We start from the raw sequence: 22495 nt of genomic DNA, 5'->3' as shown, positions 1-22495 counted from the left end.
CCCAAAAGCTTTGTCTGTCTTCCTCCTCCTTATACAGGCATGCTTCCCGCTTCTACCTTTAGGCTTTCTCTCTTTCTTAGGTATTTGAAAGATGCCTTGCCTTTATTTAGGTCTGCAATTGTGAATCTCAGTCAGTCGTTACCAGCTTCTAAAGTAATTGTGTTTATAATATTCTGGAAGGACAGAGATCTAGCTCTGGAGTAAAACAAGAAGACGTTTATACTGACTTTTCTTTTGTGTTTTACTCTTTGGACTATGTATTTTTATTTTTTTTTTAATTTTTCACCAAATGGTAGATTCTTCACCCCTTGTGGACTTCAGAATAAGATTGAAAGATAGGCATGTGAAGGATAATTGGATTTAAATCAGTGTTTGATTGAGGTAATGGGATGCTTACTTCTGGCCTTAGGCTCTGAATCAAAGGACATGTAGTGCCTCTTCAAGGCTATAGTAAAAAGTAGCTAAGTGTGGAGGACAACAAGAATGTAACACTGAATTGCAGGAGAGAAACTATGCGATAGCAAGGTGGGATGATCCGGTCCAGGTGAGAGCAGGTGTGCTACCCACAGTGTCTCAGAGCACTGTTATTGCATGAACGATGTTATGTTACATTATTGCACAAGTCGACTCTGCTCATTCATTTCAGCTCTGTTCTTAGGGCTGACAATAGAGATTTTGTGCTAACCACACCTTCCGGGGGATTTCTTGACTGTTTGTGTAATCCCCTATGTGCTGGACCAGATGATCTCTGGCAATGTGGGGCCTCCCCTTCCTAGGTCAGCTGCTGTTTGCTCTGGGATTTCTTAGCATATTCAGGCATCAATGTGTCTACTTCTTGAGTGGAAGGCTCAGATCTACTGTGGATGCATGAATTGATTGTAGAGCATATGCACAGCTCTCCAAGAGCTGGATTTCACTGAGCTGCCATTCACCATTGTGCAGATCTGTCAGATACTTGCTGAAATCTTTGACTAATGAAGAAAATCTTAAATGCTGTTCAGACTCAGTCAGTGGGCAGGAAAAAGCAGAAGTGTACAATTATGACCGTACCTCTTTAAATCCCACAGTCTATAAATTGTGACTGATTAATATTCTGTAGTGCCACCTGGCCCTACCTGAGCTTCAATATAAGGAAACTTGCCTTGCAATCAGAGTTGTTATATGTGTATCTATTTCTGTCAAACCAAGCAGGAAAAACCTTTAGGTCCCATTCAACAGGTTGAGAGAGATGACTCAGTCACTAAATGTAGACTCCCAGCTGAGTTGGTCACCCTGCCCCAGCACATGCAGTATTTCACACAAAGATTTATTTCTGCTGGCTCACTTACTGGGAATTGTTTGTTGCATGTTGCAAAACCATGTCCTGTTAATCCCCTGACAGCTTCTAAACTCTGCTGTGCACCATGGTATGAGCTAGACCTTCACCACTTTGTGATGGGTAACAGGGAATCTCTAATCTAATTGCATGATCTCAGCCTACTCCTTATCATTCCCAGGTTTCATGGGACATTTTTTCAAGCATCTCATCTTTTATGTATGGTCTGCAGTGGGGGACAAGATTTTCAGAAAACCTTAGTGTCACCAAATAAGATAAAAGAACTTATTGACACCAACGTGATGTAGATAAGAGACACTCCTTTATTAACGGCTGGGTGCGTAGGGGACTTGTCTCACCACCAACACACACCTGACCCACGTAGCATGCTGATTGTATAGGGTACAGTAATAAATAACAAACAATTCTCATGCCTAAGCATGATAATTCCCACAACTTATTTTCTTATTCCCACCTCTTTCTGGTCATGCACGCTTGAGTCCTGAAATGAGGCGGGGGGCTGCTTTTATGACCACCACAGACTACTGACTCAAAAGAAAGACCCTCCAGTGTCCTTGTCTCACATTTATAATTTTAACATGCTTTGAGGCCCTTTCACAACCTATCTTTTAGAACACCTGGTCTACAGGGCAATAAATTGTCTTCACTGAACAGCCTAACAATAGTACCTGGTCATGAATCTTACTATTTGAATAGAAGTCTGGTTAATGATTATTACTGGCCTATGTGGCCTTAGCCTGGGACTTTACAAAGGACTTTGTAGAAGCATGACTCATTGTATGGTTACTCGAAATCATTCCTTATTTAAATCAAAATCACCGAAAATCATTAAAATCAGCTCAAATTAATAACAAATCAGTAACATTAGCAGCTGCAAGATGTAAGACAGGATTTTTCCAAAGCACCCTTTGAACTCCTCTTGATATTAGTGGTAAACGATCTAGATTTCCATGGGTTGGGATTAGAGCAACAATAGGAGTTTTGTAAACTCTCACAGATGCAGCCAAGATTTTGGCATTCACCATCCTGAATTCTCTTTAGGGACAAGAAAGGAAATCCCAGCAAGAGACCCTAAAGGAACATACAATCTTCTTCATTCATTTCAGGACAAAACGTGGGAGCAGAAAGCTCTTGTGAAGTTACCTGAATGTTTCTGCCTCTTTTTATTCTATAAAACAGATAGAAATAATCTGAACAAAAATTGATGAACTTTTCAGATAGGTGACTGTGCAATCTTGAGTTAAATGAAACATGGCATGGAAGAATCAATATTTTTTTTGTGAATGCACTCTGCTCTAAGGTAGGGATTGTGAAATTAGTCTTGGGGGAAACGGGTTTCTTCTGAAATTATCACCAGTGGCAACCCCAGCCCTGAATTCTCTGTTATTAGGCTGTAGACTTAGGTAAAGAATTTGGGTCACTAGTGGGTATAGTATTCTGTGGATTATTCACCAGTTCAGTGGGTGTAGTATCTACAGCCTGTGGTTTAGACTCCTACTAGAATTCACCCCAGGCTGACTCAGCTGCTTATGGTGGTCTTCTCCATCAGCCTGAGGAACGACAGCCAGCCCAGTGGGGTGTGATGCTGTATCACTTCCTTACTTCTAGCTAGCCCACAGGGCCATTAGGCATGTTTGACGGGGCCCAGTTCATGGAGAAAGACTGAACTTCCATTTCACTGCTCCTGGGGCATGTTCTTTGAGTCCTAACCAGAAAAATGTTACATTGCCTCAAAAAGAGGTAATACAGCTTTTTCCTGCAGCTGATTAAAATAATTCAGTATCCTCAACATCACCTGGCTAGGCAAAACACTAGAGTTTGCATGAAAACTCAATTAAATCCAACTTTTATTCAAGTTCTCCATCTCCCAGATGTACCCGTGTAAAGACTGCAGCTGTCTAAGCAGGCAGAATAGAGCTGCCGCTCCCTGTCTGTGTGTAGTGAGTGTTCTTGGCTCTGCATGTCATTGTGGTAAAAATAGCCATATTTTAAATCTATTGGAAATATTAAGGGCTTAATTATCATCTGCTTTGGAGCTTTTTTCAGCTGAGACTAAGGAGGTATGAAGAATTTGGCTGCTGTTCTCTGCTCCTGCACCACCCAGCCATAATGCAAGCTAAAGCAATTCAGTGGCTACCGTATTTTTAGTGGCCCCTCTAGCAGAAAGAAATTAGAGCAAATGTAGCTACTTCAATACCCACTTGTTCCAGGCTTCTGTGTGCCTGTCCCCAGCAGACCCCTTGGCTGTGCATAGCTGTTGTAGGAGCTAGCTTTATGTGAAAGAGGGAAAGTAAAATCTATTTATAGGCAGTCTGAGCGGCACATTAGCCAAGGCTAGGTTGTTGACTCATGCCCATCTGATATCATTTAAAGGGTAAGATATTGCCAGCGAACAAAAATAAATGCTGTTACTCCCTTCTAGTCAATAGAATTAACTGTTCTTAAGCTGACATTTGCTTTTATGGCAGAAGCAGCATTGTGTCTCAAGGGTCCTTTTATAAATATATACACTGCTGAGAAAGTGCTAATCTGGATTTCCTTGGGATTATGGTGATGGAAACAGAAATATGAGGGCAGCAAAACCGGCAGAGAGGTTTCAGCTCTGTTGTCTGTCACTTCTGTTCATCTCTATTAAAAGGACCTGTAGAAATCAAGGGGTAAGGAGACAAAAGGCAGCTCTGTTCACACCAAAGGTTCCTCCTTTTCCACAGTAGAGTCTTGGAAAGGCCCTTCCCTCTTCCTCCTCATCCCAGCCTGTCTCAGGAGTGTTCTCTTTGTTAAACAGAAACTGTTCTGTTTCCTGTCTGTGTTGAGCCATTGGCTGTTGGCGTCAGTTTTCAAGCCCTGAATTGCTCTCTGGGGATGCACACTGGAAAGCTGATGGGAACTGATTGCCTATCAGCAGCTGAGATGCAATTCTTGGCTTTACTCTTCTTGGGAATCACAGTGTGCAGACCTGGACAGCATCATGCGTATAGTGTAAGAGACCAAGCACCTCTCATGGGCTGAGTGCATGAAATCCTGAAGCAAATGTTTATTGCAAACTTCAGGGCACGAGGAAGGTGGGAGGAAAAAAAAAATCAGCTCGTAAAGCCTGCTGGCTCAGGAATAGGGAAAGAAATACAGAAAGAATGAATGTAGTTACTTTTCTTTTTTAGGTCTCAGCTGAAATTAACCATGAGATATTTAACACTGAAGTGCAGGAGAGATCTGAAAAACTAGGAGAACAACTGCTTGAAAATTGGTGAGCTGAATGTCTTTTTCCAAAGAGAATGATTCAGGATTTACTTGGTGTAAGGTCACACTTTACCAACAAGTAATGTAGCATAAAGGGGAGATGCAATAGGCAGATGAGGAGAACTGGCTGTGAAACAGGCCTCCCATATACTCCTTATACTGTGGCAGCTCTGGACTGGGCTAACTTTGTGAAACCAGAGAGCAGCAGCCACAGGTGAGAGAATGAGAAGATAGAGCTGAACTCTAGTATCCTGGCTTGTGTCAGCAGTAGCATGGCCAGCAGGGACGGGGAAGGGATCTCACCCCTGTACTCGGCACTGGTGAGGCCGCACCTCGATGTCTGGGTTCAGTTTTGGGCCCCTCACCCCAAAAAGGCCATTGAATGACTCGAGCGTGTCCAGAGAAGGGCAACGGAGCTGGTGCAGGGTCTGGAGCACAGGTCTGATGGGAGCGGCTGAGGGAACTGGGGGGGTTTAGTCTGTAGAAGAGGAGGCTGAGGGGAGACCTTATCGCCCTCTACAGCTACCAGAAAGCAGGGTGCAGAGAGGGGGGATGAGTCTCTTGAACCAAGGAACAAGTGATAGGACAAGAGGGAATGGCCTCAAGCTGTGCCAGGGCAGGGTCAGACTGGCTCTTAGGAAGCATTTCTTTCCAGAAGGGGTTGTTGGGCGTTGGAATGGGCTGCCCAGGGCAGGGGGGGAGTCCCCATCCCTGGAGGGGTTGAAAAGTCGGGTTGACCCAGCGCTGAGGGATCTGGTGGAGTTGGGAACGGTCAGTGTGAGGTTCATGGTTGGACTGGAGGAGCTTCAAGGGCTTTTCCAACTGAGATGATTCTGTGATTCTATAACTCGTCCTCAAAGCTGCTTTAATTCCCTTTGCTGCCCAAGTCTGAGCATGATGGCCACCATCTATCTTTGAAGGGATGCTAATAGCTGCTTTGCATAGAGGGTGCACTCTTTGCCATTACTCTGAGCCAATGGTACCTTGACTGCACTGTTATAACTAAGGCTAATCAACACCAAATGGTGTTTTGCCTCTAGAACAGCTTTTATATATCATGATAATAGTAGCCACCTCAGTAATATTCCTGGAAGGGTTTGTTTTTCTCCCAGATGAGGATGGGGGCAGAGAGAACGGTGCTCATAAGAGTCAGTACCCTGGTTGATCCCAACCCTTTGTGGGGTCTGGAAAAATCTGTCACGTTAGATGTATTAATCAAAATTTAGTCTATTTTTCCTCTGGTTAGCACTGCATATGCTGGACTGTGCTTTGCTGGACTGCTTTTTCTAACTGGGAAACTTATCCTGGAACTGAAAAAAACCCTTCACTGATATAGATAAATACCTTTCTAATAAAAACATGTTTTGTCAGAAAAAGAAAACAAGATTTTTCATGAGTTGAGTGGGAGAAAGCCACATCCAAGAACACACAGCAAGAAAGCACATTTCAATAATATAGGCAAAGTAGTCATTAGCAATTAGAATAGTCTCTTGGAGAGGGGCCTGAAATATCAAAAAAAAAGCTGCTGTATTTGTGATATGTTGATTAATGATGTGCTAATAGCTGAAACATGCCTCTAATAACTAATAGGTTTTAAAAAAAAACCTAAGCAGAGCCAGGATCTTCTTTGAGCTGAAAGGGCATTTACTGTTTGCCAGCAAGGCAGACACTAGGATCATACCCAGCAGATCTGGGAAATCACAGCCATGGTTCAGGAGAGCCCAGAAAGCACATGCCTAACTCTACCCTTCCTCCAAAAAACTTATGATATATATAGACAAGACAGAGCAAAAGAAATATTGCTGCCATTGGAGAAAGGGGGAAAGATTAAGTGAGTTGGCCAAGTCAGGCAGGAGGCCCGTGTCAGAGCCAGGAGCTGAAATCACCTCTCCTGAGGATGGTCTTTAATGTTGCCAAAGGCAAGCTCCTCTCTAATCAAAAGCTAACTTCCCCGTGGCTCCATGTGTAAGATCCCCCTGCTCTGCAGGACCTGCCACTTGGATCCAGCTTCTTACTTTTATCTTTTTGCTCGTCTGCCCTTGGTCAGCTTTCTGAGTGGACCATGCTAGAATAAGCATCACCAGTGAAAGGCTGAGAGGGCTTTTCCTACTGGGAAAAAAAATGAACAACCAACTCACAAAAAACTTTCTCTGATGTTCTTTTTAACCCAAACTCCTAGAAAAGTTTAATGCTGTGGTGGAGGACGGTTGTGCAGTGTGGTCCAAAAGGTGGGGAGGAGAGGGAGAGGTGGAATGAGCTCTTTGGTAATAGCAAAAAGAGACCCCAGCACAAAACAGGGATTGCCAGGATCTGCTCTGCAAAACCTGGGGGAATCAAATGAAAGCTCAGTGATGACTGTAGGCAGGAGGGATGGAGTTAACTGAAAACAGAATTTCACCTCTTTGCTCTTCTGCTCCTCCCTTTTAGGAAATCCTCAGAGAAAGGAGCTGGTTTTACAGAAGCAGAGAGTGGCCCTAGGAGTTTGAGGGGCTGCTAGGACAGACTGCCGGCCTGCCTGCTGTAAGCCCTGCACCAGAGGCAGAGTCTGCTCCCTGGAGTAAAGGGGGTGAGCAAGCAGGTTGTGTTTCATGGTGGTGAGGAGCATGTCAGCAGCAGATGTGTGAATTGTGCCAAGCAGCAGTGGAGAGCACGGGGTGGCCATGCTGGAGCAAGCTTCCTTCCTGCCAGCTCAGCTGCATTCAAGAGGAGAGGTGGGCTCAGGCCCCTGACAGCAAAGCAGGTGCAGGTCTGTACCCTGTACAAGCAAGCAGGTTTCGGTCTGTTGGTAACAGGCCCCCTTCACAAAATGACTGGTGAGAGCAAGAGGCAGAAGGAGCAGTGTGAGAGGGGCTAATTTAAAAGGGAGCATTTTCAGAGGAGCTAGTCCAGTCCACCCTGCCCCAAGATGTTCACCTTGCAGACAGATGCTTTTCTGGGGAGATGCAGTCCCTCCCTCGTTGCATTTGCCCAATCCCTGGCCTTTTAGGTCAGTGGGAAAAGTCCCAGGCAGTCAGGAAGCTTGGGAAAAAGTCCCAAATGAGAGAAAATTAGACTCTGGGATCTTTGAACTGTTATTGCTGTTTGACTCATGGCTGTGGGTATTCTCCTCTCTGTGCAGCTGTTGGGAGAACTGGGGGTGGCTACTGGGAAATGATTGAATACATGTGACATCCCTGAGGTAAAAGAGCTCTGTGGTGAGGCCTTAAAATGTTACAGCAATCTGAACAACCAGCAACTCTGACAAGCACTGCCGTCTTGCAGGACTGTGTCTGGGGGAGCAGACGTTGGCTGTGTTGTGAAATTCCTTGAGTTATTTGTGCACTCACCGCCCCCAGTGTTACCTGAGCAAGGTCAAAGGATGGTCTGTTTCCCCAAAAAAACTTATAAAAGAAGTGAGAAGTAGAAATAAAGGAGCTGATGCAAATTTGAAATCCAAAAAGAAACAGGAGGATTGGTCAAGTAGGGGTGCTGAAGGCCAGGCTCCTCTAGGTGCTGGCTCTCTAAGAGGAGTTTTAATGAGGTGAAAAGGAGCTCATCTGCTCTAGAAGTTAGGACTGAGGATGTCTGCATCTTTGTCAGCCAGGTCCTTTGTCAGTCCTACAGAGAAAGAGAGGCACTTAGCCTCTGAGTGCTGTCAGGCTGCAGCTAAGAAAGCTGCATGGCCATGCTGCTTGCAGCTGCTGGCTCCTCTCTCTTCCCAGCTCTGCTTCTAAGAGGGGTCAGAGTCAGGGCAATGGCCAAAGTGCCAGGGAAAACTTTCAGTGGTGATAGCTGTAGTTTCTCCTCCATCTGCAAAGCTGAAAATGGAGAGAGACCAAAAAAAAGTCTGAAGCCCCACAATGATGATAATAATCCCCAATTCCCTTGTAGTCAGTCTCATCCCACCCCACCCTGTATTTTCTTCTCCAGAATGAAAATGTTTCCCCAGCATTGCTGGCACCCTTAGCAGGACAGATCCGGTGCAGCAGTTGTGCTGGGGGTCAGGCAGAGAGCTAGCATGAAGGCCTGGGATGGGTTGCTGGGTTTCTTTCAGGACAGTGAGTTCAGATCACTGCTCTGACAGAGGTTTTTCCATGTGACCTTAAGCCTGCCTTTTAAACCCCTCTCTGCCTCAATTCTCCAGCAATTAAATGGGATAGTACTCTTCTCTTTTGCTGTTTGGATTGTAAGATCTCTAAAGCAGAGGCTGTTCTTTCTTACACTTGTGTGCATATCCTAGCATGCCTAGTCCTGGCTGTAGCTCCTCCTGTGACATTTCTTTTAATGAGAGAAAATGAGCACATGTCCTCCTGTCTCTGCTCAGGATCAGCTACTTCTTCCCCTTTAGGTTTCCTGTCACAGCAGTTGAACCAGCATCAAGAGGACAGGCTTTGACTCTAAATTGTCCAAGTGTGAAAGCACAGCATGTGTTGTACCAGTCAAAGTGCGAAGCAACCCCGCATGCAAATCCATTGCCCGAGCCGGAGAGGAACACCGAAGCTTCTTCAACATACACCCAAATAGTGTTGCAGCACAGCGCAGATTAGCGGGGCACGTTTGCAAAAAACCAGGGCAGTCTCTGCTCAGAGAGGGAGGTCCCTGGAGGTGGTGTCTCGGCCCACAGCACGCCTTGGGACAGGCTGTGTGTACTCTGAGCAGCTGGGTCCCTCTGGACCGCTGGGCTCTCACTAGCAGAGCTGGCCATGGGATTTTGAACAGGTTTTTTTTTTTTTTTTTTTTTTTTTTTTTTTTTTTCACAAGCAGGGCAAGACCATCTGTTATGCTCTGAGGTCATTAATGATTTCCAGGATTGCCAGAAAAACAGAAGATACTTCTGCAGCATACAGTGTGTAGGACAAACAAATAATACACATAGATATGCAAGAAAACAGACCAGGGTGTAGTATTTTATGAAATATTACAATGGAGTGGCTTCCAGCGGTTTTGCCTTAGGAAGCTGCACAGCTGTTTCAAGATGTTGAACACTTGGGGAGATGATCTGTATTTGCATGACAAAGGCAAAACTAGCATGGTTGTCTACCTCTTTCTTGGTGTGCCACACAGGGATGCCTTCCAGCTCCTTCCTCAGAGAGGGGATACAACTGCCTCCACCTGCAGCCAAGGATCTCTGAGGCATTACCTTGTCACTCAAACTCACCTCTTATGTGGAGAACTTGCTGTTTTGGGCTGTAGCCCAAAAATCCAAATGAAAGCCTGCTGAAGACAGTGGGAATCTTTCCATGAAATGCTCAAGGGTTTGCCTTGGATTTCATTTGCTTTCTGCAAACCTGACCCAAAGCCAGTGGAATGACTCTGTTCTGGGATACTCACGCTGTTCCTTTGAGGAGTGTTTCAGAGGTTAGGAAGAGCTCCCCTCCAGACGGGAAGCAGGGCCCTACCATGTGGCACGTGGGGTCCCATGGCCCTAATCACCTCTGAAGCCTTAATGAAGCACTTGTGTGGGGCAAGGCCACTTAGTGCTGCTGTCAGGTGCTGGGATACAAGTCATCAGGGGCCCACAGGGCAGCTGTGCGTGCTCAGAGGCAGGCTGTGATGTGCTCTGCTTGCGTGGTTTTGCAACTGGCCATCAACAACTGTCTCAAGGAAGCAGTTGACTTCTCTGGGACAGGCAGGATCAGTCTGTACTCCTGAATCCAGCTATCGGGAGTCTGACGCAAGTGGGAGGCAAAAAGGCTTGTGATAAAACTGTGTGGATGTTTCATTTGTGGCCAAGAAAGGGAGCTCAGTTTTCCTAGGCTTCCATAGGTTTCCTGTGCTTTGACAGTACAGGTTTTGTTTTGACACTATCAAAACATTTCATTTTTGTGTGCTACTTTGCCTGCAGATACTTTTGTTAAAATATGACTCCAGTGTGTTATATACTGTGCTAGTTTTATGGCGTATTAATAGTCCATTATATTTTTTTTACTGTTGCAATAAACTATTTCTACCTCATTAAAAAGGAGAATGTTTGTTATCAGGAAAAAAAAATCAGCATTACCGTAAATCAGCATTACAGTTAAGCAAACTGTACTGATGTTTCTGTTTATATTTTAAGCAACTCACTGATAAATTTCCACAATGTGCCATTTTTATTTAATTTACCTTATTCCATCTAGTTTATACAAAAATATTGGGGTCTTCCAGAGAACAAAAATTATACTTGCCAGCCCACTTGAATGTGATTCCTTTTACAGAGATAAGGATGCATTCTTTTCACTAGTGCAAGAGTCCCTTTATAAACATATTTCATGATTCATGTCACTTGGCAATAAGAACCTGCACTAATTTAACATTTCATATTGGTTATTAAATGTACCTGAATTACGACCCTGAGGTTGGATAACATACAGAGTTAAAGAGACCCTGCTAGTGTAATTGCATAAAATAGCTGAGATATCTTGTTAATCCTCCTGGTTTTATGTCTGGGAAATTTGGGAATGGAGAGAGAAATTATTTTCCAAAGGTTGTGCAAGGAATCAGAGGGAGCTGAAACCATGAACACCAGTCCCAAGAATCCCACACAGCAAGAGGACCTCCAGCAGTTGCTACCTGTGTTTCCCATTCTGTCTTGCTGATGGTTTCTCCAGATCCCAACCTTCTATAGTGAGAGACCTTGTAAAGCTCTTTCAGGAGAAGCTGCTCTATCCTGTTGTTTAAAACTTCACTGTGTCCCTGAGGAAACAGAAGTTTTCCTCCCTCGCTTGAAACTTGTGGTATCTTCAGCTGAAGCATCACAGGAAATCTATCAATATGATCCTGCATAAAATTGTTTTTTCAACAGCTTCATCCCACCCAGAGGTCTTATTTTCTGAAGGTTATCTCAAGAGTAATAATTAATACATGCATCTTTTTTAATTTGCTCAGAGTTTAGTGGCTTACCAGGATTGTTCTAAGTGCTTAAACAGATTAGAGTGGCTTGATGTTCTTACTCAGGTAGGTGAGTGCATCTTTGCACCATATTGCCTCTATTCCAGTTCATCCAAAGGATAGCCTGATTTCCCTGCCAGCAAACCTTTTTTACTCCATCTTGGTGAAACTGGATGAAATGGTGAGGACTGGCCTGTCAGATTGCAACACAAGTGTAGGGCTTGCAATATTTGTGCTATGCCAAAGTAGAAATCTGGTGCAGTGGAGTCCTTCTTGTAGTGGAAACTGCAACTTCTGCCTGCTCTGGAGACATTCCTACGGTCCCATGTAAGGAGTTAGAGGGAGTGTTACTCAGTAGATGCACAACACTGCTAGTGCTTTAGGACAGATTTACACATCGGGTGATTGGAGACAGACTACCCTGCAGCATGATTTGTTTGGGTTTACAGATTTCAAAATGTTCTAATCGTCTTTTAAACAGTTATTCCTTTATTCAAGGAAACCCGCCTCAGGCTTTCCCAGTTTAAATTCCAGATTCCTGTGGGAATCCAGGAGTCTGGGGACATTTCAGGCTGATGTTCATGCTTTGTGATGTCTTGCCTTTGTTCAGACATGCTAGCTGTTACATGTAAAGCAAATGCTAAAGTAAAAGATCTTAGGAAAGAGTTTGCCTTTAATATTTTGTTTACAACATGAGAAATATAGTCCAGCCTCCAGCCTTTCATCATGTTGCAGTTACCCAGGCTTAGAATAAACAGCCTGTTAAGATAGCATGATAGCATGCAGCTTGCCATGGGTCTGCTTCATTCAATCTCGCCTACCAAATGTTTGGGCCACGCCAGCTCCATTCTTTATGGTATTTTTTTTTTTAGCATTGTGTGAGCTTTCTAGGGAAATAATTTCCTGTTACAAGGTCCTGCAACCAAATATAGTTCTAACTCCTACACTAACAACACTTTTGATGTGCTGTTCAAAGGAAATCCATTGAAGCAGGATACTGTTAATAAAACTCGGGAGAAACAGGAGGTCAAGTGACGTGATTAAATTGACCTTTCAGTCTTTTTGGAGCTCCTATTCAAAGCCAAGAGGAATTTATCCTGACAAAAACACTAGTTTTACTGTTGGAGATTGCTCTCTGAACCAGAAAGAACTACTTAATGCTAGTGGACTTCATAAAGTCACTTATACACATCTTTCCAATGCTCCCAAATGTATATAGGGACAACTATTTTATTTATATCATTTTCTATTAAAAGAAATAACCCACAAAACAATATATTTAAACCTTTGGTGTCCTCTAGACTTGTGATGGCATTTTATCATGTCAGTAGCAAAATAATTTTTAACATGAGATGAATTGTCATTGTTTATATTTGTCATGTAATGGAAACTTATATTGGATAGCTCTTGCAGTAATATAAGCTCTGGGATGTAGGAAAATTCAGTGAATTTAAAAGAACTTCAGCTTGTAAAAATTGATTCTTCCTGAAGTCTGTCCAGTTTCACCTGGCAGCCTTTTGAGAGAGTATGGAGATATGTGGCACCTGTGGCTTCATACAGACGTGAATGTCAGTCAATACATAAGTCCTAGACCTTTTCTGTTGTTTCTTAGGTTCATACATCATTCTGAATGGAGTCTGAGGTATTTAATCTGAGGAAGAGGCTCTGGTAATATGCAAGGGTTTACAAGGGATGGCAGCTGGCCAGGGCTGTCTTTACCTAAGGAACCTCTGTTTCTAAAATCTGCTGGGCTTTTGTTGGTTTTCTGCTCAGGGAGAAATCCATGACAGCACTTGAGCCAGTGCTTTTAGCTGACTTTCCACCTTCCTCCCCACATAACTGAGATAATGCCAGAATGCAAAATACCACATGTCTTGCAGAAAACTTATGCCCCAGACATTTTATATGGGACTCACACATGTGAGGTTCTTATCTGGAGGAGCTGCTGCCTGCCTTTGGGATATCTGCCCTGTGTATTTGGGTGGCTTTCCTGCTTCTGTGAGGTTTTCACCAGCTGTATCTCTCTCCTAGTTTCAGATTGGTGCCACCAAGGTGAGCATCTGCCTTTGTTGATGAGGAGAGCTGCATACAAGGGAACCTGTCTGTACCTGACAGCAATCACCTGTCCTGCTACCTCTTAATGCAGCACGCTGTGGGAAGCCATTTACTGATGCTGTTATACCCTTGTTTTTACCAGGATGGGAAACCAGAGGTAAGGAAGATGACTGTGGCTAAAAATTTCATTTCACATGGTTCACCCAGCCCTGTGATTTGTCTCTCCGCCTCCTGTCATTTAATAGCCTTGAGCTGCTTGTCAGTGTGGGGACTGCCCACAGCGATGGAGAGATGTGTTCATCTCTTGGCAATGGTGCTTTTCACATAGCCACAAAGCCAGAGCACCCCCGTAATGCTTACTGCTCCCTGCCACTTCCTGCCTGCTCCCAGTGTCCAGAAGTGACCTTGCAGAGGCCATTTGTGGGTTTTTCAGGCCTCCAGCAAGGTTATCCAGAAATGGGAGAACTTTAGCAAAAAAAGCACGCCTCACCAAATCTGGCTTTCTCTCAAAATCTTGTATCTAATTGAAATACCTCAGTACAGGCGCTGTGACAACTTGTGTGGGCTGTCAGCCTGGCAAAATACATATTGTGTGCAAGCTTCTCTGTGCCCTGAAACCTCAGTCCCACTGTTTCCATGAAACCTGAACTTATAATTTCCACCAAGGGAGACTGAATTAAGAGAAGCTTGTGGTATTCTTCAGGGATGAAAAGGAGCATATTGGAAAACCTGAGCTGGCCTCAGCCTGTTGAATGTCCAGTGAATACTTGCTGATGGGAAGATAGTACGTGGGATGTACTCTGCGATGAGTCTCCCTTCTTTCCACTCCTTTGGCTCTGTGCCTTTTGCTAGCAATTTCCATGGCGGTCACCCTGGTGACATTCTTGTCAAATTCCACCTTCGGCTAACAGACATGGTCATCAGACTTACCGAGCCCTGGTTTGGCTTGGGATCAAACTGGTCACTGTTCCCAGCCCTCCCCCAGCCCCTGTGTGGATTTCTGTGCCCCCAGACACCTACAGCTCTTTCAGACTTAGGAACAGTCTTGTGAACCGATTGCATCCCCAGGTCCAAGGGGCTTCCCTTTGCTCCAAATGACTCATGGCCTATGTGGATAGAGGCTCTTTCTTCCAGAAGGCTCCCAAAGACATTGGATATGTTGCAAAAAGAGGTAAAAGTCATTTGGAAATTACTGTATTGCTGGGATAACTGTAAAAATTGCAAAGTGGGGTTTGCCTTCCCAAGGGAACGGCAGCTGGCTCAAATATACATCCCTCCCACCTATATTTGTACAGACTGATTCACTCTGTGTGGCTGCTTCTTTCCCTTTCCATTGGTTACAGAGTTCTGCATGCCTAGCTTAGGTGGGGCATATAACTTCTAGGATCTTCACAGGATACTATATTAATTTCTATTTTCAAAAGACTTTGGTGCACTTCCTTAGCAAGTTACTAGATAGTGTGTCAAAAAAGTGTTCAGAAATACTTGAACTATAGCCTCATCTCAGTCTCGCACAATTCACAGAGAAGTCAAGAGCATTGGGAGCTTGCCCAGGCTCTTTTAGGCTCCTGACCTTAGTGGGTGAAGATGGAAAGCAAACAGCCACTGCTGGAATGGATACATGGAAAATGAGCATCCTAGTCCCACTCTGCGGGGGAAGCACAGGTAGAAGCTGCCCTGGTTTATGACACTCCAGGCTTAGAAGTCTTCAGTTACATTGCACGATCTGTTATGTCTGTGAGAAGTCACAGAAGTGCAAATATTCACCTTCTATGGGTCTCTCCATTGTCAAGGCAGAATAAAGCGACTCTACTTTCCTGGTAACTCTGTGGGTTAGTAGTAGCCAACCCAGCTGCCAAGTGGCTGGCCCATGCTTTAATACAGTAGAAGAATAGCGTAAAGCATGTAAAACTTACTGGTTTAATCCAGTCACAATTATCTGAGCACATACAAATGACGCTTGCAAATTTTGGTTAATGTGTGTATCTGAAGGCAGAGTTTGTATTTAAAGATCAATACTCTACAGTGCTGAGTGAGAGGAGGCTAATTTTAACAAAGATACTTTTCCTATAATTTTTCCTATTTCTATGACTGCACATCCCTATTTACTCAAAGCACAGCCCTCACCACAGTTATTACATCATGAACTTAATATCTCTCTATGGGAAAAGAAACACTTTTTAGGGAAAAAAAAGAAAATGGCAGGAAAAAAAAAAAAGGAAGGAAGTGCTTGAAGAAGTTCAGAAAGCCTCAGATTCCTCTAGGGTCCCCAGCTGTGCTGTATGTTGTCCCAGCTGAATGCCAGATATTTCCGCTCTGCACGTTAATGCATTCAAGGAGAAATCAAAGCGGCTGTCTTTAGTGTGCTTTGGGCCAAGTGTGTATGTCCTACCTCAAAACAGCCCTGATCCCTAAGGTTACAGCCCTTCATTCTTCCCTCCGTGTAGGCCTGGAGCTGAACACGAGCTCTCTGGAGCTCATTGTGGCTACCTGCCCATCTCTGTAAAGCGATAGATTAAGTCTTCAGATGCTTCATGGTCCCAGTGGTCTGGAAGCCACATCCTCTGCCAGATCATTTCTGGTGATGCAGCAATTTTTCCTTCCCTGTTGAGGGGAAGAGCAGTACTTCTCTGAAGTCTCATCGTGTCATGTGTCCTGTTGCTACCACTCTTCACAGAGGTGCCTCCTTTGGAGGCACATGCTGGTGGATGTCCAAGCACCAATGGCACTGGGGCAGCCCTGGGTGGCAATTCATCCATTGCGGTAGGAAGGCTCTGCTCTGCCAGGTACGTTGCCCCATGGCGTTGGCTTATTGGTCTAATGTTAACTGGGCCCAACTGTTAGCACAAAGCCAAGTTTTGGTGAGTCATATTTGCAAGGAGAAACCTTTGTCATAGTCCCTGTTTCCTCATGCCCCTGATGAAACTGTGTGGGGTTGTGAACATGCAACAGAGCAGGGCAGGGCTGTGTGCTGCAGCACCCTTGGTTGGGAAAGGTGGCGGGGGCTCTGCAACGTTGCAAGTTCTGTCCAGCCCCATGGTAGCATCACTGCAGAAGCATTGCAGAGCAAAGCAGAAGTGCAGTAAACTCAATATCTGGCAAAAATGATCTGCTTGCCTCCCTGATGAAGTGAAGCAGCCACAGAGGCTGGGCTGACCTGGACTGGTCATGCACATGGTTTACATGGTTCATATATCTTTGAGTACAGAGCCGCTGCAGCTGTCATTCACACATACCCCTGCTGTTGTATTATTTAATGTCCCTCAGCCTTTAGTAGGATGGGTGGGCTTTTTGTGTCCTTGTTGAGGAACTGTTTCTCTGTACACTGTGTCTTATGATTGCTTACTGAGATGATATGTTATGCAGTTCAGATCAAAGCCGTGTCACTTACTAGCTAGTAAATGATTCAAAGCAATATTTCACATCTTCACAATAATTGTTAGATTGTTCTGAAATCAGTCTTTGCATCTGGATTTCTGTTTGTAACCATTCTAAGCAACCATCACTGAGTGCAAAGGGAAGAGGGAGATCTGCTGAAAATTGAAAGTACTGTAGACAGTAGAGTGTTGTGCAAGGGCTCTGTCCCTCATCAGTGTCAAATTGCATAAATTAATGTTGGCCAGAAGAAGTGAAATAACAGCTCACTTCCTAAAATGGAAATATCCCCGTATGTTGTTCCTGGCTGAGGATTACTCTCGGGAGCAAGATCAGCAAGCGGACGGTAGTGACGGCAGCATGTCCCTTGCTGCTGCTGGCCCCCGTGGTGCTCAAGGGAAGAACAGCACTGTTCACTATAGATCTGACAAGAAGAGGGGAACTTTGCACCCTGTAGAATCCCCTTAATCTACTGTAACTGCTAATAAATTGACTTTAACCTAAATACTATATCTTTCCTTAAAAGAAGCTTCTGTTATCTGGGATCCAACCTCTGCCAGTTAGTCTGTTACTGCTTATGATGTTTTGATATTCCCTAGGGCTTAAAGGTTTCAAGCATGTTGTTAACACAGCAAATTAAAATGGGAATTTGGGAAATCCTATACTAAGAGTTTATTTGCACGGTTTAGCAGCAAAAGACTGTTCTTCAATGGTGGAGAGCAGTCAAGGGTCCATCTGTGCAATGTGGGGAAAATGACTGGTAGGTGACAGTGGAGGAAACCCAAATATACCACAGAACTCCTCACCCTGGAAATGATCCATCAAGGCCAGAGGAACAGCTACCCCCGCTCTCTCTGTGGGATCCCAAGATTGAAGGTCTCTCTTGAATTTATTTTTAACTACTCTCACCATTTGCAGCCCTGCCCCTAGGCTTTAGGCAACCTGATCTACACAAAGCCTGAGGTGCTGGTTGTGTTCTGCTATCACAGTTTTAACCTCCTTTTTTTTCCTCAGATGGCTGCAGCAGGATTGTGTCATGAAGGTATTTACAGATAAGAGATTTAGCCAGATAGCATATGTGTTTAGCAGTAGCTCTGGACACTAGTTTCTTCCAGATGTCCTTGAGGCTGGCAGAGTGTCTTGCCCACAGCTATCTATCAGTTGTGCAGTCTCTGCCTTGTCAGAGCTTGTGGACAGCATTTGTCATGATGTTTCTTACAATGTATCTGAGCATTTTTATCCATTTAAGGACTAGGGACTTGAATTGCTTGTCCTTCCACATGAAGTTCCCCATAATTTAGCCATTTGACCAATGCAAGCTCTTACTTTGTAGTTAACTTCTCTCCACATTCATTCCCTCATTATGATTTTGCCCAGCCCCTCATCTCTCCCGAATTTTTTCTCCTCCATGCATTTTCTCCTCAAAAGTTCCTTGACAGTATCTGCAGAACTGTTGCCTTGGCTTTCTGTAGGCCTTTGGCAAAACTCATCTCTTTTGTGATGCATTGTGTGGAATTTCACTGGTTGCCCCTACAGTCTGGCTCAACTTGGCATTTCATAAGTGTTTGTCACCCCAGCTCTCAGTCCTGCTGTGGCCTGCTTTGATTCACTGACCTCTTGCATCTCCTAGAATCTGACCCTCCACATGGCTCAGCGGAGATCTGAAGACCTTCAAAGAACATCTGCAAAAATCAGGTTTTCTACAGAATTGATGAAAATTGCATCCAGTCCATAGCTTCCTTCCACAGCTTAGTTTCAGAACCAAATCTGGCACCAGCACAGCCAAAGCTACATGTCATGCTTCCATGCAGAGGTTCCCACTGGGGTGTCAGGCACCGCAGTGCAACTAAACCAGAACTAGTTAGCAGGTCACCAAGCTTCATTGTTCTCTTGCACGGTGCACGGTCCTCATTTACTCCTGTTCTGAACGAGTGAGCAAAACACAAGCAAATTGGAAGAGCTGCAGATCTAATCCAGGTTGGGCTGCTGCTAGTAGAGTGCAGGCAAGCAGCTGCAGCAGCGGCAGGGATGTGAGGATCAATAGGGAGCACATGGCTGCTTTCATGTTATTGTTCCATTTATTTTAAGATCATGGATTAGGAACAGGGATATTCGTTCCAGAAAAAAAAAAAAAAAAAGTTGGTGGAGTCATTCATGCACATCTGACCCTTATTACTGAAGTTAGTCTATGGATTAACACTTGATGCGTCTCTAGGTGTAGATACATATACACACATTATATAAAGTCAGCGTGGTTCTTCAGTGGAAAAAAGGGGCAAAGTCTTGCCCTGATTCATGCAATGGACATTTGCAGCCTTATCTTCCAGCAGAATGACCCAGCCAAGCTGGGCATGGAGCCAGAGGACGGAAGAGTGAGGTTTACTGTTAGGATGCCTGAATTTCAGCTGCCCTTGCTCTATGGCAGACTTCACTTTAGCACCTTCTGCGCACTAACCGCAGCAGAGACTGGTTCAGGTGGTGTCAGCAGTCAAACTTGGAATTTCTGCTTTAAAAACAAGGGAAGCATTTCATGGGTTTTTCTTTTGCACTGTTTTTTCTTTCAGAAATAGGAAAAATGAGGAAGAAAGCCATAGTGGTTACTAGAATTGTGGAGCTGCCCACTTTTAACGTACAGCTCACAAGTTCGGGGTCTGCCTTGAAATCCCAGCTAGAGTGGAGTCTCCAGTCATCCCAGGGAAGGATTCAGAGGTAAGCTTCAGTGTGAAACCCCTAAAAGCCATGGAAATAAGTGAAACAAGCATCATACCATTTTTTCTTTAAAAAATGCTACTTTTAAATTAATTCCAGGATTTTCCTGAGGTTTGACTCATGTTTTTTTGGAAGGGCTGCAGCTGGAGAGGGAAGCAGAGCTTCCCAAGCGGCAGTGGCAAGGCTCGGGCGGGAAAGCAGAGGGAGACAGGGTCTCCAGCATCAGCTGCTGCAGGGAGGGGGTATCATTGCCATTTCCTTCAGGCAGAGCTCAGCTCTCGTGTGTTTGGGAAGCACCTCGATAACACATAATTCTTTTCAAAGTCCTCACCTTGTGGGTTTTTCCAGTTCACTCACTGGCCTGAAAGCTCAAGTTTTTTGGGATCAGAGATTCCTTTTATTTAACAGAGGGTGACTGTGTGGCTAATGCTCTCTTGCCTAGGGTAAATTCCCAGGGTAAATGTCTCTCTATCTCATTAGCTCTGGGCTGGGATTCAGTCCATCAACTGGCTTCAAATGTGGTTGTTTTGTTTTCTGTCCTCCTTGGCACAGGAGGGACATAGGCCATGACTAAACTTTTCTGGCTTCAGTGCCAGTGCAATCATGTGAGAGGTTCAGGGGCTGAAGAAAATGCTGAAGAATTACATCTGAAATAGGAGAGCTTTTTGCACATCAGGTTGCAGATGAAAACGAGCAACCTCAGGCAAAATTCAGATGAAAGCTGATTCTCTTTGGCAGGCGAGAAACCATCCAGCACTTTCCAGTACTGGTCAGATGTAGCAGCAAGAGCAAAGGGCAAATGCAAATGGAATTTAAGCCATTCTTCTGGGCTGGCCCAGAAACCTCTGCCCTGATCCACCAGCCCTGGCTGGCCCATCACCAGAGGGTGGGAGCCCCCAGAGGTGCAGATGGGCAGTCGTTTAAGGACTGGTGCAGCAAGGCCACGTGGGCTCAGGGGAATGTCTGTTATTCTTAAGCTGCCCAGGCCAGCTGGGTGTTATCTCAGAGCTGCTTGGTCAACAAACTGAGCTAGATCCAACAGAAATTGCTAGTCCAGGAACTCCCCAGTTGGTGTCTAGCACAGTGCAGGTTTGGGAGACTTCAGCAACAACCTGAAAACTAAGGAAAGGCTGATATTGATAGTGAAATTGTGGAAATAACAAGTTAGATACCTCAGTTCTGCATTACTTAGTAACTCTAGGGGTAGCTGACCAAGACACTATATATATATAAAAGTGACTTACACACACACTTTTCAGAAACTGCAGTGACTGCTAGAGGCAATGGCAATAGTCAGTCTCCATTGCAGTAATTAGAAAAGGCATGTCTCAAAGCTGTCAGTGAAGCTGGTTTTAATTTGTGCTCCTGTTAATGAGGCTGGCTGTGGCCTTGGGTATAATTTCACTCACTGTATGTTGTTTCCTTTTCTGTCTCAGGAGGGAAATGGGGAGTTGCCGTTTGGTGGGCAGTACTGAAGCACCCACCTGCAGTACAAAGGGACAGTCCTGATCCAAAAAACCTGCAGCCTTAAGTCGGTGCTGGCACCCTTGTGATGGACTTTCTCCCTGGTAACACACTCATGCAGGTTAGGATAGCCCAAGAGAATCAGAGCTGTTGTCTCTTCTGTGCCATGAGAGGGATGCTGAGGAATGCCAAGGCATTACAACAAGTGTGTCCTCACTTACACATACCACCTCGATGGCCTTCCTAGGATTGAGTTCCCCTGAGTTTCTCCAGAGTCCTTTTGGAGATGGCTGGAGGAACATGTGGTGCATGCTAGCAGTCCTTGGTGCCGGGCCAGGACCTACTGTCCCTCCTCTTGGCCTTTTCTTCATGCTTTTTTACAAACCGATGGAAGGCTTGTAAAAACAGTGTCCTGGGACTTTCATGTTAAACGCAGTCACACCTCTGCTTCTTCCAGTAACTTTGCTCCAGCTGACCTCCACTCAGGCCACAGGAAGTGCTGCAGAAAGCTCCCTGGCTTTGCTGAAAGAAAAGGCAAAATGGGCTGGCAAGGGGCCAAGCATCACCTCCTCGTGTCTTAGTCCAAGGCAAAATGGGCTGGCAAGGGGCCAAGCATCACCTCCTCGTGTCTTAGTCCATCAAGCTAGTCCCAAGTAGGGACCCAGAAAATCCATGTCACCCCACTCCTAGCTTATGCCCTGTCTCACTAGACAGCTTACTTTCTGCTACCAATTCCTTAGACCGTGGAGGCTGAACTTGGTGGGGAGGCTTCTTGCCTTTCTTAGATGACCATCACATCATCAGCAGCACCATGCTCCTGCTCCAGATACAGGCAAATTGTGCCTCTCACCACCCACCTCCTACACTTTGGTTTTCGCTTTTGGAATCTACATGGCTGTCATTCATTTGAAAGTATTATGTAGCTGTCTGATATTGCCTGGTCCTCACCAGGCAATATCAAGCTATGTCACCTCTTCCTTCTTCTTGACAGAGAGAAGGATTTGTGTTGGTCCTGTGGCCCTGCCAGCCACAGGGCAGGACGTCCCTGTGCATGCTCAGGGCTGCACAAAGCTGGAACAGCAAGTTATCCCCACTCAAGTTGTCTGAAACTGTTATTTTGCAAGACTGGAAATATATGGCCAAAAAGTATATATGAAAATGAAAGAATTGTTTTGGTTTTTGTTTTTTTTTCTTCTGACTATTTTGTTCCAGGCAAATAAATCACTTAATAAAACCATTAATCTCAAAAGAGGTGAAAAATGCAATTGAATTATAAAGTTCTATAACAGCAGTTAGTACCTAAGGTGTTAGTGCTTTAAAACAAGGATTTGACATTGGTGCACTGCGCTGGGATGGTGGAAGGTGGGTGACAAAGCACGAGGCAGGGGTTTTTACACTTTTCCAAAAGCCTCATGACAGATGAGGAGAGAAGAGCAACCCCTTCTGCCGAGAGAACAGAGGCTGCCTGAG

General features: G+C 44.8%; 1 long non-coding RNA gene across 2 annotated transcripts; it reads left to right on the top strand.

Moving 5' to 3' along the window:
- The first annotated feature begins 4344 nt into the window (after positions 1 to 4344).
- Positions 4345 to 22240, top strand: LOC113482204. 2 transcript variants are annotated; one of them, XR_003398795.1, is made up of 6 exons: positions 4345 to 4580; positions 7001 to 7139; positions 13454 to 13634; positions 19417 to 19561; positions 20998 to 21129; positions 22017 to 22240. It is a non-coding gene; the product is annotated as an uncharacterized LOC113482204 (long non-coding RNA). The 2 variants fall into 2 exon arrangements; XR_003398794.1 differs by lacking the exon at positions 22017 to 22240 and having other exon boundaries at positions 20998 to 21585.
- The last annotated feature ends 255 nt before the right edge of the window (positions 22241 to 22495 follow it).

The sequence above is a fragment of the Athene cunicularia genome (genome assembly GCF_003259725.1).
Source record: "Athene cunicularia isolate RWA chromosome 7 unlocalized genomic scaffold, athCun1 chr7_part1, whole genome shotgun sequence".
NCBI lineage: Eukaryota > Metazoa > Chordata > Aves > Strigiformes > Strigidae > Athene > Athene cunicularia.
Note: the sequence above shows the minus strand (reverse complement) of the source record. Positions and strands in the feature narration are given on the sequence as shown.